Genomic DNA, 15176 nt, shown 5'->3' with positions numbered 1-15176 from the left:
AAAGGAGGGTAGGAAGCTAGCGAACGAAGCATAAAGAGGAAATAATAACGAAAGATGTTTGGAAAGAAAGAGAAAAATTAACATTAGAGAAAATAGAGAGATGGTGTAGGAAAGTAGCCTCTTTCTAGCCTTGTTCCCCCACTTTTGGCCTGTTTGTGACTATGGGGGTGATTCTAACTTCGGCGGGCGGTGGAGGCCGCCTGCCGAAGTTCCCCCACCAAAATACCGCTCCGCGGTCAAAAGACCGCTGAGGGTATTTTGCGATTTGCCCTGGGCTGGCAGGCGGCCGCCAAAAGGCCGCCCGCCAGCCCAGGGCAAATCAGCCTTCCCACGAGGACGCCGGCTCAGAATTGAGCTGGCGTAGTGGGAAGGTGCGACGGGTGCAGTGGCTTTGTGAGGCCCTCTTACGGGGGCCCCTGCAGTGCCCATGCCATTGGCATGGGCACTACAGGGGCCCCCAGGGGCCCCGCGGCACCCCCTACCGCCATCCTGTTCTTGGCGGGAGTCCCGCCAGGAACAGGATGGCGTTAGGGGGTGTCAGAATCCCCATGGCGGCGGAGCGCGCTCCGCCGCCATGGAGGATTCTGCAGGGCAGCGGGAAACCGGCGGGAGACCGCCGGTTTCCCGCATCTGACCGCGGCCGAACCGCCGCGGTCAGAATGCCCTGCGGGGCACCGCCGGTCTGTCGGCGGTGCTCCCGCCCGCCGGGGTCAGAATGACCCCCTATATGTCAGGGTGTTTTCACTGTCTCACTGGGATCCTGCTAGCCAGGGCCCAGTGCTCATAGTGGAAACCCTATGTTGTAAGTATGTTTGTTATGTGTCACTGGGACCCTGATAGCCAGGACCCCAGTGCTCATAAGTTTGTGGCCTATATGTGTCCCCTGTGTGGTGCCTAACTGTATCACTGAGGCTCTGCTAACCAGAACCTCAGTGGTTATGCTCTCTCTGCTTCCCACATTTGTCACTACAGGCTAGTGACTAAATTGACCAATTCACATTGGCATACTGGTACACCCATATAATTCCCTTGTATATGGTTCTGAGGTACCCAGGGTATTGGGGTTCCAGGAGATCCCTATGGGCTGCAGCATTTCTTTTGCCACCCATAGGGAGCTCTGACAATTCTTACACAGGCCTGCCACTGCAGCCTGCGTGAAATAATGCCCACATTATTTCACAGCCATTGTTAACTGCACATAAGTAACTTATAAGTCACCTATATGTCTAACCTTCACTTAGTGAAGGTTGGGTGCCAAGTTACTTAGTGTGTGGGGGCACTAGCCAAGGTGCCCCCACATCGTTCAGGGCAAATTCCCTGGACTTTGTGAGTGCGGTGACACCATTGCACGCGTGCACTATACATAGGTCACTACCTATGTATAGCGTCACAATGGTAACTCCGAACATGGCCATGTAACATGTCTAAGATCATGGAATTGTCACCCCAATACCATTCTGGTATTGGGGGACAATTCCATGATTCCCCCGGGTCTCTAGCACAGTACCAGGGTACTGCCAAACTGCCTTTCCGGGGTCTCCACTGCAGCTGCTGCGGCTGCCAACCCCTCAGACAGGTTTCTGCACTCCTGGGGTCCAGGCAGCCCTGGCCCAGGAAGGCAGAACAAAGGATTTCCTCTGAGAGAGGGTGTTACACCCTCTCCCTTTGGAAATAGGTGTGAAGGGCTGGGGAGGAGTAGCCTCCCCCAGCCTCTGGAAATACTTTGATGGGCACAGATGGTGCCCATCTCTGCATAAGCCAGTCTACACCGGTTCAGGGATCCCCCAGCCTTGCTCTGGCGCGAAACTGGACAAAGGAAAGGGGAGTGACCACTCCCCTGACCTGCACCTCCCAGGGGAGGTGCCCAGAGCTCCTCCAGTGTGTCCCAGACCTCTGCCATCTTGGAAACAGAGGTGTTGGGGGCACACTGGACTGCTCTGAGTGGGAAGTGCCAGCAGGTGACGTCAGAGGCTCCTTCTGATAGGCTCTTACCTCTCTTGGTAGCCAATCCTCCTAACCTGGTAGCCAAACCTCCTTTTCTGGCTATTTAGGGTCTCTGCTTTGGGGAATTCTTCAGATAACGAATGCAAGAGCTCACCAGAGTTCCTTTGCATCTCCCTCTTCACCTTCTACCAAAGGATCGACCGCTGAGTGCTCAGGACGCCTGCAAAACCGCAACAAAGTAGCCAGACGACTACCAGCAACATTGTAGCGCCTAATCCTGCTGGCTTTCTCGACTGTTTCCAGGTGGTGCATGCTCTGGGGGTAGCCTGCCTTCACCCAGCACCAGAAGCTCCGAAGAAATCTCCCGTGGGTCGACAGAATATTCCCCCTGCTAACGCAGGCACCAAAAGACTGCAACACTGGTCCTCTGGGTCCCCTCTCATCCTGAAGAGCGTGGTCCCTGGAACACAGCAACTCTGTCCAAGCGACTCCCACAGTCCAGTGACTCTTCAGTCCAAGTTTGGTGGACGTAAGTCCTTGCCTCCCCACGACCGACTGCATTGCTGTGTGCCACGTGGTTTGCAGCTGCTCCGGCTCCTGTGCACTCTTCCAGGATTTCCTTCGTGCACAGCCAAGCTTGGGTCCCCGGCACTGCTTCCTGCAGTGCACAACCTTCTGAGTTGTCCTCCGGCGTCGTGGGACTCCCTTTTGTGACTTCGCGTGGACTCTGGTTCACTTTCCTTCCAAGTGCCTGTTCAGGTACTTCTGCGGGTGCTGACTGCTTCTGTGAGGGCTCCCTGAGTTGCTGGGTGCCCCTTCTGTCTCCTCCTCCAAGTGGCGACATCCTGGTCCCTCCTGGGCCACAGCAGCACCCAAAAACCTCTACTGCAACCCTTGCAGCTAGCAAGGCTTGTTGGCGGTCTTTCTGCATGGGAACACGTCTGCAAGCTTCATCGCAACCTGGGACATCCATCCTCCAAAGGAGAAGCTCCTAGTCATCTTCTTTCTTGCAGAACTCCAAGCTTCTTCCAACTGGTGGCAGCTTCCTTGCACCTTCAGCTGGCATTTCCTGGGCTCCTGCCCACTCTCGACACTGTCACGACTATTGGACTTGGTCCCCGTGCCTTACAGGTACTCAGGTCCAGAAATCCACTGTTGTTGCATTGCTGGTGTTTGTTCTTCCTGCAGAATCCCCCTATCACGACTTCTGTGCTCTCTGGGGGTAGTAGGTGCACTTTACACCTACTTTTCAGGGTCTTGGGGTGGGCTATTTTTCTAACCCTCACTGTTTTCTTACAGTCCCAGCGACCCTCTACAAGCTCACATAGGTTTGGGGTCCATTAGTGGTTTGCATTCCACTTTTGGAATATATGGTTTGTGTTGCCCCTATACCTATGTGCTCCTATTGCAATCTATTGTAATTCTACGCTGTTTGCATTACTTTTCTTGCTATTACTTACCTAAGTTTGGTTTGTGTACATATATCTTGTGTATATAACTTATCCTCATACTGAGGGTACTCACTGAGATACTTTTGGCATATTATCAGAAAAATAAAGTACCTTTATTTTTAGTAACTCTGTGTATTGAGTTTTCTTATGATATTGTGCATATGATATAAGTGGTATAGTAGGAGCTTTACATGTCTCCTAGTTCAGCCTAAGCTGCTAGAAACACCTCTTCTACACAAATAAGGGATAACTGGACCTGGCACAAGGTGTAAGTACCTCTGGTACCCACCACAAGCCAGGCCAGCCTCCTACAGAGGAAGAGGAGTAGAAATAAATAGTTGAAAGAAAGAGCGAATGTGGATTTTAAGACCTGGAAAGAGAAAAGTGGGGAAGAAAGAAAACATTGAAACTAAACAGAGTAAAGGAAACAACTGAGTGAGAAAGGTGAAACAGACTCTCCCAAATAAAGGTGGCAGCTGCGAATAGGTTTAATTGGCACCCCACGTCCTCAAACAGAAGTCAGAGTGCGGAACAGCAGGGGGGACTTCAGAATGGCAGGAGGTGCATTAGCAGAGATGTATGTGAACCCCAACACAGCAATAATGGGGTGCTTCAGATCAGGATTGGGTGAACAGACAGAGCTGTGCACCAGCCCAGTGCTGGAATAACAGAAAGGCAGCGGGTGAGGAATGAGAAATGGAGCGCTGTGTAATTCCTGGTATTGGAATAATGGGGGGCTGATGTTAGGGTTGAGGGGCACTGACAGAGTTGTATGTGGGCTGCAGTACTGGAATAGTAAGGGGCACACAAGGTCAGAAGTGAAGTATGTTAATGGAGCTATGTATGGCACCTAGTATTGGCGTGTTGCTCAGTGTTAGCCTGCGGGTGCCCTGGTGAAGCTGCGAGTGGTGCCCAGCATGGGAGTGGCATTGCCTCTGAACCACAGAAGCGAGAAGTCCTGAAGGGCATGTGTGTGAGCCTCGGTACTGAGAAGAAATGTGCACTGGATGTTAGAATTGATGGATTCTGGCAGAGCTGTGGTTTGCTCCTTTGGGTCCAGTATTAGCTTGGCAGTGGGACTGAATATTAGAAGTGAGCTGCTGTAATGGAACTGTATGTGAGCGGGGTCCCAGTAAAGGAAAGGAAGTGACCTTGTTGGGGTGGAACGGAGGTGTACTGATGGAACTGAGCCCGAGATGCCAGTACTGAAGCAGCAGAGTGTACTGACTGCAAGAACTTAGGCGCCCGGGCAGACAGCAGGTGTGGGGTTTCTGGCCCTGGCACAGCTGAGGGCTTGGATTTTGTGAACGGAGGCGCACTGATGGCGCTGTGCCTGAGGTCCCAGTACTGGAGCAGCAGAGTTTATTGACTGGGAGAACTGAGGAGCACTGGCAGACAGCGCATGTAGGGTTCCTGGCACAGCTGAGGGCTTGGAGTGTGTGCATTGATGTAGCTGCGAGTGGGATCCAGTATGGAGCAGAAGTGCGTACTGTCTCTAAGGATTGCGGAGCACTGGTACAGCTGGGTGCCTAGGCTACAAGCCACCCTCCGCCCTTGCTTTTAGAATCCCACAGGCTGCCACACTTGGTAAAGAAAATCCAAGGCAAGGAAGGGCAGGAGCCAGGCAGGTGAGAAAGAGGCTGTAGAGAGCCCACAAAGACTAAGGGGGTCATTCTGACCCTGGCGGTAAAAGGCAGTTACCGCCGGTCAGAAGACCGCCAGAACACCGCCGCGGCCGCGGTAACCCGCCAGGGTCATTCTGACCCACAACTGGCAAACCGCCAAAAACCCGACCTCCACTGAAGGCCGCCACATCAGCGGTCAGCGATAAACTGGAGATGACCAAACCTCCACCGTCACGCCAACAGAAATACGCCCATGCCATTCCGACCCACGAATCCACGCGGCGGTCTTTCAACCGCGGTATCCCATTGGCGGTACACACCGCCGCGGTCAAAATACACACACATCTACAAAACACTGCCACACAATCAATACGATATAAAACACACACCCACATCACCCACAAACCCCCACAAATCGAAATTCAGAGACAAGGCGCACTACAGAGAGAGAGCACAGGGAACGCAAACCACAACACACACAGGAACCCAACATCATCCCCCACACTACATCTATGCACAAAACACCACACACCACTACACTTATCACCACAAACACCACCCCACACCTCATCCACACCACCCCATGGCACCCCAAAGACACCCCAGGTTCTCGGACCAAGACCTCAGGGTCATGGTGGAGGAAATACTCAGGGTAGAGCCCCAGCTCTTCGGCACACAGGTGCAGCACACCACAATAGCCAGGAAGGCGGAGCTATGGCAAAGGATCGTCGACAGGGTCAACGCTGTGGGACAGCATCCCAAAAATCGGGAAGACATCCGAAAGCGCTGGAACGACCTACGGGGGAAGGTGCGGGCGATGGTGTCAAGACACAACATCGCTGTGCAGAAGACTGGCGGCGGACCCCCACCCACTCCACCCGAATTCACAGCATGGGAGCAAGAGGTCTTGAACATCCTGCATCCTGAGGGCCTCGCTGGAGTAGGCGGAGGAATGGACTCCGGTAAGTCTAATCTCAACTACTTCACCCCCCCCCCCAACCACCAGCATGCCAACCCACACCCCCACCCTCACCCCCAACCCCCCAGCACATATCCTCCCTGCTAATGTCTCACCAGCACAACCCACCCAAACCAACACCAACCCCTGAATGCCAACACAAACCATGGTCACCCATCACCTAAGCATGACCACTGCACATACCCATCCCCCCCCCAAACCACCCTCACAACTCCTCCCACAAGGGAATGCCAGCACTGGGGGACAAGGGCACCCACAAATCGCACGCCATGGCACACACAGAATCAATAACCATACTCTTTTACCCCTGCAGGGCCCGAACGCCAACACACCGGCCCGGAGGGTCCAGAAATGTCCATCCCACCCCCAGAACAGGCCCCCAGTGATGACAGCAGCTCTGTCGACCTAGAACCTGATGACCAGCCCGGACCATCGGGGACCTCTAGACAGTCGGTTCCCCTCAGGCAGCCACAGGCCACAGCAGACCTACCCCCCTCTGGAAACCCCAGCACAGCACCCACCCAGCGGGCCCATGCCTCCGTCTCCAGGACAGGTCAAGCAGCGGTGTGTCTACCACTACAGGGCACCCAGGGCAACCCACCACCCCAACAACAACAGGGACCTGGGGGCAGTGGTAGTGGGCACACCGGCCAGGGGACAGAGGCCCAGGAACAAAGGGGAACTGGGAGGGCTGCTGTGCGACAGAGGGAGGACAGGAATAGGGAACCCACTGTCCAAGAGGCCCTCACCACCATCATGGGAGCGTACCACCACTCCCAAGAGACGATGGCGACGGTCCTGGCCAGGTTCCAGGAGATCCAGGCCATGCAGGAGGGCCAGTACATGGGGTTCCGGGAAGAACTGCGCAGCATCAGTTCCGCAATGGGTACAATCGTGGTGGCACTCAACCAGATTGTCACCACATTGCGGGACCATGTGGCCCCCCAAAGGGCCCCTGCCACTAGCATGGAGGAAGAACAGCCCACCACCTCTGCCGGCGCTAGTGGTCAGGAGGCCCCGACACAACAGCAACGGGCCACCCGGACCCCACCCCCTGCAGAACATGAACCACCCCGCAAGAAAGGCCTGAGACCTAGGAAGAAGACAGAGTAGGATGTCAAGACCCCCGCCATGCACGGATCCCCCCGGATGTCATCCCACTGTCCCACTTGTTCACCCTGTCCAACCTTGAACTGCCCCTGCTCCACCTTCCACAGGCATATGGACAATGCACCTGTGCGAACGAGACTCTGGACTCTGCCATGGACATGCCTCCACCATCACCCATCACCCTTTTTGAACTATACACCAATTTTTGCACTTCAATAAACACAATTATTGCACAAAAACCATCTGGAGTCTGCTATTTAATTTTTTTAAACCAAATTTATTCGATATAACCAACCAAAAATGTCCAATTACATTGTGATGACAACATACCAGTGTCACACAGCGGTAGTCCATAGGGAAATAAACCAGAGGGCACTCAGTGGGGACCAGATCACTGAAATAGGAAGGCAAATTCACAACTAAGTTACCATACATTGGGGTGAAAGGTCAGACAGTAGAGAGCCAGTACTGTTACAGATATAATAAAATGCAGGAGTAGATTCTTACCCGTGTGTTACTGGAAATACTGCAGTATCACTCTGTCCCTGTTGTCTGTGTCGTCCTCTTCGTCTTCCTCCTCTTCACTCTCCGCAGGCTCCACAGCGGCCACAACACCACCATCTGGAACATCCTCCTGCAGGAAAGGCACCTGGCGTCGCAAAGCCAGGTTGTGAAGCATGCAGCAGGCCACGATGATATGACACACCTTCTTTGGAGAGTACATTAGGGATCCACCTGTCATATGCAGGCACCTAAACCTGGCCTTCAGGAGGCCGAAGGTCCGCTCGATCACCCTCCTAGTACGCCCATGGGCCTCATTGTACAGTTCCTCTGCCCTTGTCCTGGGATTCCTCACTGGGGTCAATAGCCAAGGCAGGTTGGGGTAACCAGAGTCACCAATTAGCCACACACGCTGTCTCTGTAGCTGTTCCATCACATAAGGGATGCTGCTATTTCGCATGACGTACGCGTCATGCACTGACCCTGGGAACTTGGCATTTAAATGGGAGATGTACTGGTCAGCCAAACAGACCACCTGGACATTCATCGAATGATTTTTTTTTCGGTTCCTGTACACCTGCTCATTGTCTTTTGGGGGGACCAAAGCCACATGGGTACCATCAATGGCACCAATGATATTGGGAATGTGTCCAAGGGCATAGAAATCACCCTTCACTGTAGGCAAGTCACCCACCTCAGGGAATATGATGTAGCTCTGCATGTATTTCATCAGGGCAGACAACACTCTGGACAATACCTTTGAAAACATAGCCTGAGACATCCCAGATGAAATGGCCACTGTAGTTTGAAATGATCCACTAGCCAAAAAATGGAGTACTGACAGCACCTGCACTAGAGGCGGAATCCCTGTGGGTTGGCGGATGGGTGACATCAGGTCTGGCTCCAGCTGGGCACACAGTTCCTGTATGGTGGCAGTGTTGAGTCTGTAGGTGAGTATGACATGTCGTTCTTCCATTGTCGACAGGTCCACCAGCGGTCTGTACACAGGAACATTCCTCCGTCTCCTCGCAAGTCCCAGCGGACGGTGCCTAGGAAGGACAACATGGAGCACAGAGTCAATCAACCCAAGGGTAAGTTCCCACATCCTGCACAGTACACGAATCTCTCTGTATTGAATGGCTTGTATGAGTGTCGATGTAAGGCCTAGCTATGTGTGACGCAGTAGGAATTAAGCCATGTGGGCCCTTGAAATGGCGGCTGCCTGACCTGTGAAGTGTGACAATGTGAAGTGAGGTCATTGCGCTGGCGTGGCACGCCGTGGCGGTAGGCGGTCGGAGACCGCGGCGCAAAGCAGCATTGGTTAACATTGAACCCTATGGGTTTCAGGAGCCAATGACGATGTGCGCCGGCAGTCGCGGTACGCACCGCAGCGGTACGCACCGCCGCGGGCGTGACCGCCATTTTCTCTCTGCTTAATCACACGAGACCTGAGCATCCACAGGAGAGGACCTATACTGCAAGTGCTGCTGTGACCTCGGTCTGGAAGTGACAATGGCTGCTGCGACTGGGGAAAGGGCCCCCGCCTTCAGTTCCGAAGAGTTGGAGAAGCTCGTGGACGGGGTCCTCCCCCAGTATGCGCTACTCTACGGTCCTCCAGACCAACAGGTGAGTACACGGGGGCCAATGCATAGTGGGCAATGCCTGTGATGAGTGGGGTGGATGTACGATGGAGGGGAGGGGAGCGAATTACGAATGCATGGCACGACAGATGAGAGCATGTGCCACATGGCAAGTTTGGGGAGGGGGGGCCACTCACATCGAGCATGCAGAAAAGTGATGATGTTTCTTTTCCCCCCCTGTACATGTCACATAGGTCAGCGCCCATCAGAAGATCGATATTTGGCGTGCCATCGCCAAGGACGTCCGGGCCCTGGGGGTCCACAACAGACGGGGCACCCACTGCCGCAAGAGGTGGGAGGACATCCGCCGCGGGAGCAGGAAGACCGCCGAGGCTCTGCTGGGGATGGCCTCCCAACCTAGGAGGGATGCCAGTCGTACCTTGACCCCCCTGATGTCCCGGATCCTGGCGGTGGCCTACCCCGATTTAGATGGGCGCTTGAGGACATCACAGCAGACACAAGGGGGTGAGTACCAGCACATTCAGCTATATTTGCGCGCAGTGGAGGTGCCTGGGTGGGGGAGGAGGGCTGTGGGTATCCCTAGGCCAGGGCGATTTCTGTAGGCTAGGCCCCTCCGTGAGGTATGGTCCTGTGCCCCCGCCCCCCATCTCTGTAGGGTGCCTAGTAACGCTATTCATGGACCTGTGTATTCTGTGTGGGCAGTTGTCGCCCATAGGCTTGTAGGGCATGTCCCAGTGAATGAGTAGTGTACCCCAAGTGCGCAGCGTAGTGCAGGGGGCTTCTGTGTCTGTCCTCTCCGCCAACGGTGTCCCCAATGCATGCACTCAACTTGTCTTTATTTCTCCACCCCCCCCAATCTTCTTTGTTTTTCTGTGAATGTGTGCATTAGCATCATCAGGCGGAGGAGAAGTGGCATCGGCGCAAGAGGGAGCTGCATCTCACATGGCCCCGGAGGGCCATGCAACGGACTCCGACATGACCAGTGAGACAGAGGGCGAGGGGGGCTCCACCACGGGGACCCGTGCAGACGTCAGTGACACCGACACGTCCTCGGATGGGAGCTCCCTTGCGGTGGCGGCAACATCCATGCCCAACGAAACTACAGGTACAGCCGCCACCCAGCGCACCAGCTCCGCCCTCCCAGCAGCCCCTCGGCCTTCGGCCCGTGCCCGCACGGCCAGGAAGGCGGCCATCTCCTTCGCCCCAGGCACCTCAGGCCCTGCCCCAGTCACCCCTGCTGCCCTCAGTGAGGAGGTCATTGACCTCCTGAGGACCATCATTGTTGGGCAGTCTACCCTTTTGAATGCCATCCAGGGTGTGGAGAGGGAGGTGCATCAAAGCAATGCATACCTGGAGGGCCTTCATTCGGGTCAGGCTTCCCAGCAGCGATCGTTCAACGCTCTGGCCTCAGCACTGACGGCAGCGATTGTCCCTGTCTCCAGCCTCCCTCTTCTAACTCCCTCCACCCAGTCCCACTCCCCTGTTCCTCTGCCTATCCCATCCACACCTAGGGCCATATTTATACTCCGTTTGCGCCGAAATTGCGTCGTTTTTTTTGACGCAATTTCGACGCAAAACTAACGCCAACTAACGCCATATTTATACTATGGCGTTAGAGGCGAATAGCGCCAAAGTTCCCGGAATGTGCGTCATTTTTTAGCGTGAACCCCTTCCTTGCGTTAATGATATGCAAGGGAGGCGTTCCCGTCTAAAAAATGACTCCCAGGCCTTTACGTGGTATTTATACTCCCGGGCAAAAGAGACGCCCGGGAGTTGGCGTGGCAAAAAACGGCGCATTTGCGCCACTTTTTAACGCCTGCTCAGGGCAGGCGTTAAGGGGCCTGTGGGCTCAAAATGAGCCCACAGGTGCCCTCCCATGCCCCCAGGGACCCCCCCTGCCACCCTTGCCCACCCCAGGAGGACCCCCAAGGATGGAGGGACCCACCCCAGGGACATTCAGGTAAGTTCAGGTAAGTTTTATTTTTTATTTTTTATATTTTATTTTTGTGGCATAGGGGGGCCTGATTTGTGCCCCCCTACATGCCACTATGCCCAATGACCATGCCCAGGGGACAGAAGTCCCCTGGGCATGGCCATTGGGCAAGGGGGCATGACTCCTATCTTTACAATGATAGGAGTCATGTTGATGGGGGATGGGCGTCGAAAATAAATGGCGCAAGTCGGGTTAAGACGATTTTTTCGACGTAACCTGACTTGCCCCATTTTAAGACGCCCATGCGCCATCTTCCCCCTACGCCGGCGCTGTCTGGTCTACGTGGTTTTTTCCCACGCAAACCAGGCAGCGCCGGTCTGATTGCGCCGTCTAACGCCATTCCATAAATACGGCGCCCGCATGGCGCTTCAGAATGGCGTTAGACGGCGCAAAACTTTTTGACGCTAAACTGCGTTAGCGCAGTTTAGCGTCAAAAAGTATAAATATGGGCCCTACAGACCAGCCTGCACACACCTCAACACCCAAGGGTAGCTCATCCAGACATAAGCACCACAGAACACACAAGCATTCACACAAGCAACATACAGATGCAGACATGCCAACAGCCACTACCTCCTCTGTGTCCCCCACCTCCTCGTCTCCCTCCTCCCTCCCTGTGACGTCTCCACTCACACCTGCATGCACACCACCATCAGTCAGTACACCCATCACCAGCACACCCTCCAGCCCAGTCCGCACACGTGCAGTCACCACCCCCACTGCCATGTACACGTCCCCTGTGTCCTCTCCCAGTGTGTCTGTCACCCCCGCTTCCAACCCACACAAACGCAGGCAGGCACCCAACCAACAGCCATCCACCTCACGTCAGCCTCCAGCCCAAGCACCTGCACCCAAAGACACCAGACTTGACTCTCCTACAACCACATCCTCTTCCTCCACTCCCATATCCACTCCAGCTACCCTTCCCATTGCTCCTAAAAAACTATTCCTCTCTAAAGTGAACATCTTTTACTCACCTGACCCACCCCCTCCATCCACCCCTTCCAAAAACACCTCAGCCACCACCAGCCCAGCAACTCCCAAGAACGTCGTGCCTGGTTTTTGGAGTCCGCCCTTTCCTTGGGCAGGGACATCGGCCAGCAGCAAAGGCACAGCCAGCCCCCCCCCCCTGGGAAGAGGAGCAAAAAACTGAAGGGCAGGCGCGAGAGGCCTGATACGCCTGCCCCCAAGGAGGGTAGCCTTGCACCGTCACCTGCCACATCGGGTAAGGGAGCCAAGGGCCACGGAGAGTCTGCCAAGGAGGGCAAGGGCAGCAAAGCGCCGAAGGCAGGGAGCAGCCGACCTGGCCATGAAGGCCCCACCGGCCCCATTCCGGGGGTATGGGAGGAGACCCAGGGCCCCAGGACTCCATCACAGGAGGGCCCCGCAACGGAAAGGTCCGATGCTGACTGAGCGGGAAGTATTGGCCAGGGGTGGTTCACTCGAAACACAAGGCAGGCACCGCTGAACAGGCCCCGCCGTGAGAAGCACCGCTGAACAGGGCCTGCCGTGAGAAATACCGCTGGACAGGGCCCGCCGTGAGAAGCACCGCTGAACAGGGCCCGCCGTGAGAAGCACCGCTGAACAGGGCCCCGCCAAGACAGGCACCGCTGAACAGGCCCCGCCGTGAGAAGCACCGCTGAACAGGGCCCGCCGTGAGAAGCACCGCTGGACAGGGCCCGCCGTGAGAAGCACCGCTGGACAGGGCCCTGAGAAGCACCGCTGAACAGGGCCCGCCGTGAGAAGCACCGCTGAACAGGGCCCCGCCAAGACAGGCACCGCTGAACAGGCCCCGCCGTGAGAAGCACCGCTGAACAGGGCCCGCCGTAAGAAGCACCGCTGGACAGGGCCCGCCGTGAGAAGCACCGCTGAACAGGGCCAGCCGTGAGAAGCACCGCCGCGAGAAGCACCGCTGAACAGGGCCCCGCCAAGACAGGCACCGCTGAACAGGGCCCGCCGTGAGAAGCACCGCTGAACAGGGCCCCGCCAAGACAGGCACCGCTGAACAGGGCCCTCCTGTCAAGCACCGCTCCGCTGGGCCCTCCTGTCAAGCACCGCTCCGCTGGGCCCTCATCTCAAGCACCACTCCGCTGGGCCCCCATCTCAAGCACCGCTCCGCTGGGCCCTCCTGTCAAGCACCGCTCCGCTGGGCCCTCATCTCAAGCACCGCTCCGCTGGGCCCTCCTGTCAAGCACCGCTCCGCTGGGCCCTCATCTCAAGCACCGTTCCGCTGGGCCCTCCTGTCAAGCACCGCTCCGCTGGGCCCTCCTGTCAAGCACCGCTCCGCTGGGCCCTCATCTCAAGCACCGCTGGCCCATTGGCATGCCCGGTTCTGTGTCGGGCAGGGCTTCACGAGGCACTCTGCCCACCATGCCTCCTCCATGACCAGTGGACTCTGTAATCCACCTGATGGACTGTGGCTTTGCACTCCCCAGGATGGCACAGTGGGCAATCCACCCACTGTAGAGACTTGAGAGACTGTGACTTTGCACTCCCCAGGATGGCACAGTGGGCATGGAGGCCCTTCGTGGATCTGGCGTCGTGGACTCATGTGGCTGAGGTGCCCCCCCTTCCCCCTGAGGTGCCAGTATTTTATTATTGTGATGCCCCAGCAGTTTTCTCTCCAATGGACTCGATCTCGTGTGTGGGCTTTGCCCATGTGTTGCTGCACATTGGCCCACGGACATTTGAACTTTGCAAAACTGTGCCGGACTTTTGCTACTTGAATATATATAGTTCTAGATGTGTAATAATTCTGTATATATTGCTAAGTTCGCTATACTTCATTATTGCTATAATATAGTTCTATTTTTACAATCATTGCCTTTTGTCTTTGCATTTTTGTTTTGGGGGTGTCACTCTGACTTTTTTATCTGCATTAGTGTGTAGGTATTTTGGTGGGGGTGAGGGTGGGGGTGGGTGTGTGGCGTATGTGTGTGCCCGTAACCTTTCCTCCTCCCCACTCCCCTGTGTCGTAGGTGCAGTACTCACCGTTGTCGTCTGCGGCGACCTTTGTGATCCTGGAAGATGAGCAGGAAGGCAATGGCTGGGAGGATGTGGAGTTCCGGTTCCATGCTGTCCCGATTCCGCGTGGAGTGTGTCGAGGTGAGCGTTTTCCATTGGAAATGTCTGTTTCCGCCGTGTTTTTATCGGCGGGGCTCCCGCCCCGGAAAAGGTGGCGGATTGGTGAGTCGTGATAGGGTGGGCGGTACATTGTCTGCCGCCTGGCTGTTGGCGGTGACCGCCGCGCTGTTTGTTTGTGCCGCCGTGGCGGTCGGAGTGTTAAAGCGGCGGCCTGTGTTGGCGGTTCCCGCCAGGGTCAGAATTCCCTTTTTTTGACCGCCAGCCTGTTGGCGGGTTGGCCGCCGCTTTAACACTGACCGCCAGGGTCAGAATGACCCCCTAAATGTGACCAGGATAACAGCCTGATTTGTAGCCTTGTTTACAGCTGAGCTCAGAGCAAGAATGCTCTGCAAGTGAGAAGGGAAGCTTCCCTCAACAGGACCAGGAAAGAAAGTAAAAAAAAAGTCCCCTACAGACCAGATAAAGCATAATTATACAGTAGATAATAAAAAGTTGAAAACCAAGTATGAGATTTCGAGCTTGCAACTTGTTATGATTTGTAATATGAAATTAGTACTCCGAGTCAAGATGATGAATCGAAGTGTGTTTATTGGTGCCCTTTTTGTCCAAGTGCATGGGCAGTGCAGGGACCCCCAGGGGCCCTCAGATGCCCCCATTCTGCCAGCCTTTCCATGGCAGTGTTTAACCTCAGAATACAGTACAGGCTTAAGGGAGTGAAGGGTTAGGTCACGTTCAGTGTTTAGGTGGGTTCTGGTATAACCCAGGGTATGGGCTGACTACGGTTTAAAGTCAGAGGTAAGGATCTGGTTAGGGGACCGTAGAGTCTGTAGATGATTAGGGATGGGTTTGGTGGTGCAACAGTGGGCCTTTCTCTTTTTAATTAAAAGC

This window comes from Pleurodeles waltl, chromosome 4_2 (genome assembly GCF_031143425.1).
Source record: "Pleurodeles waltl isolate 20211129_DDA chromosome 4_2, aPleWal1.hap1.20221129, whole genome shotgun sequence".
Classification (NCBI taxonomy): Eukaryota; Metazoa; Chordata; class Amphibia; order Caudata; family Salamandridae; genus Pleurodeles; species Pleurodeles waltl.
Note: the sequence above shows the minus strand (reverse complement) of the source record.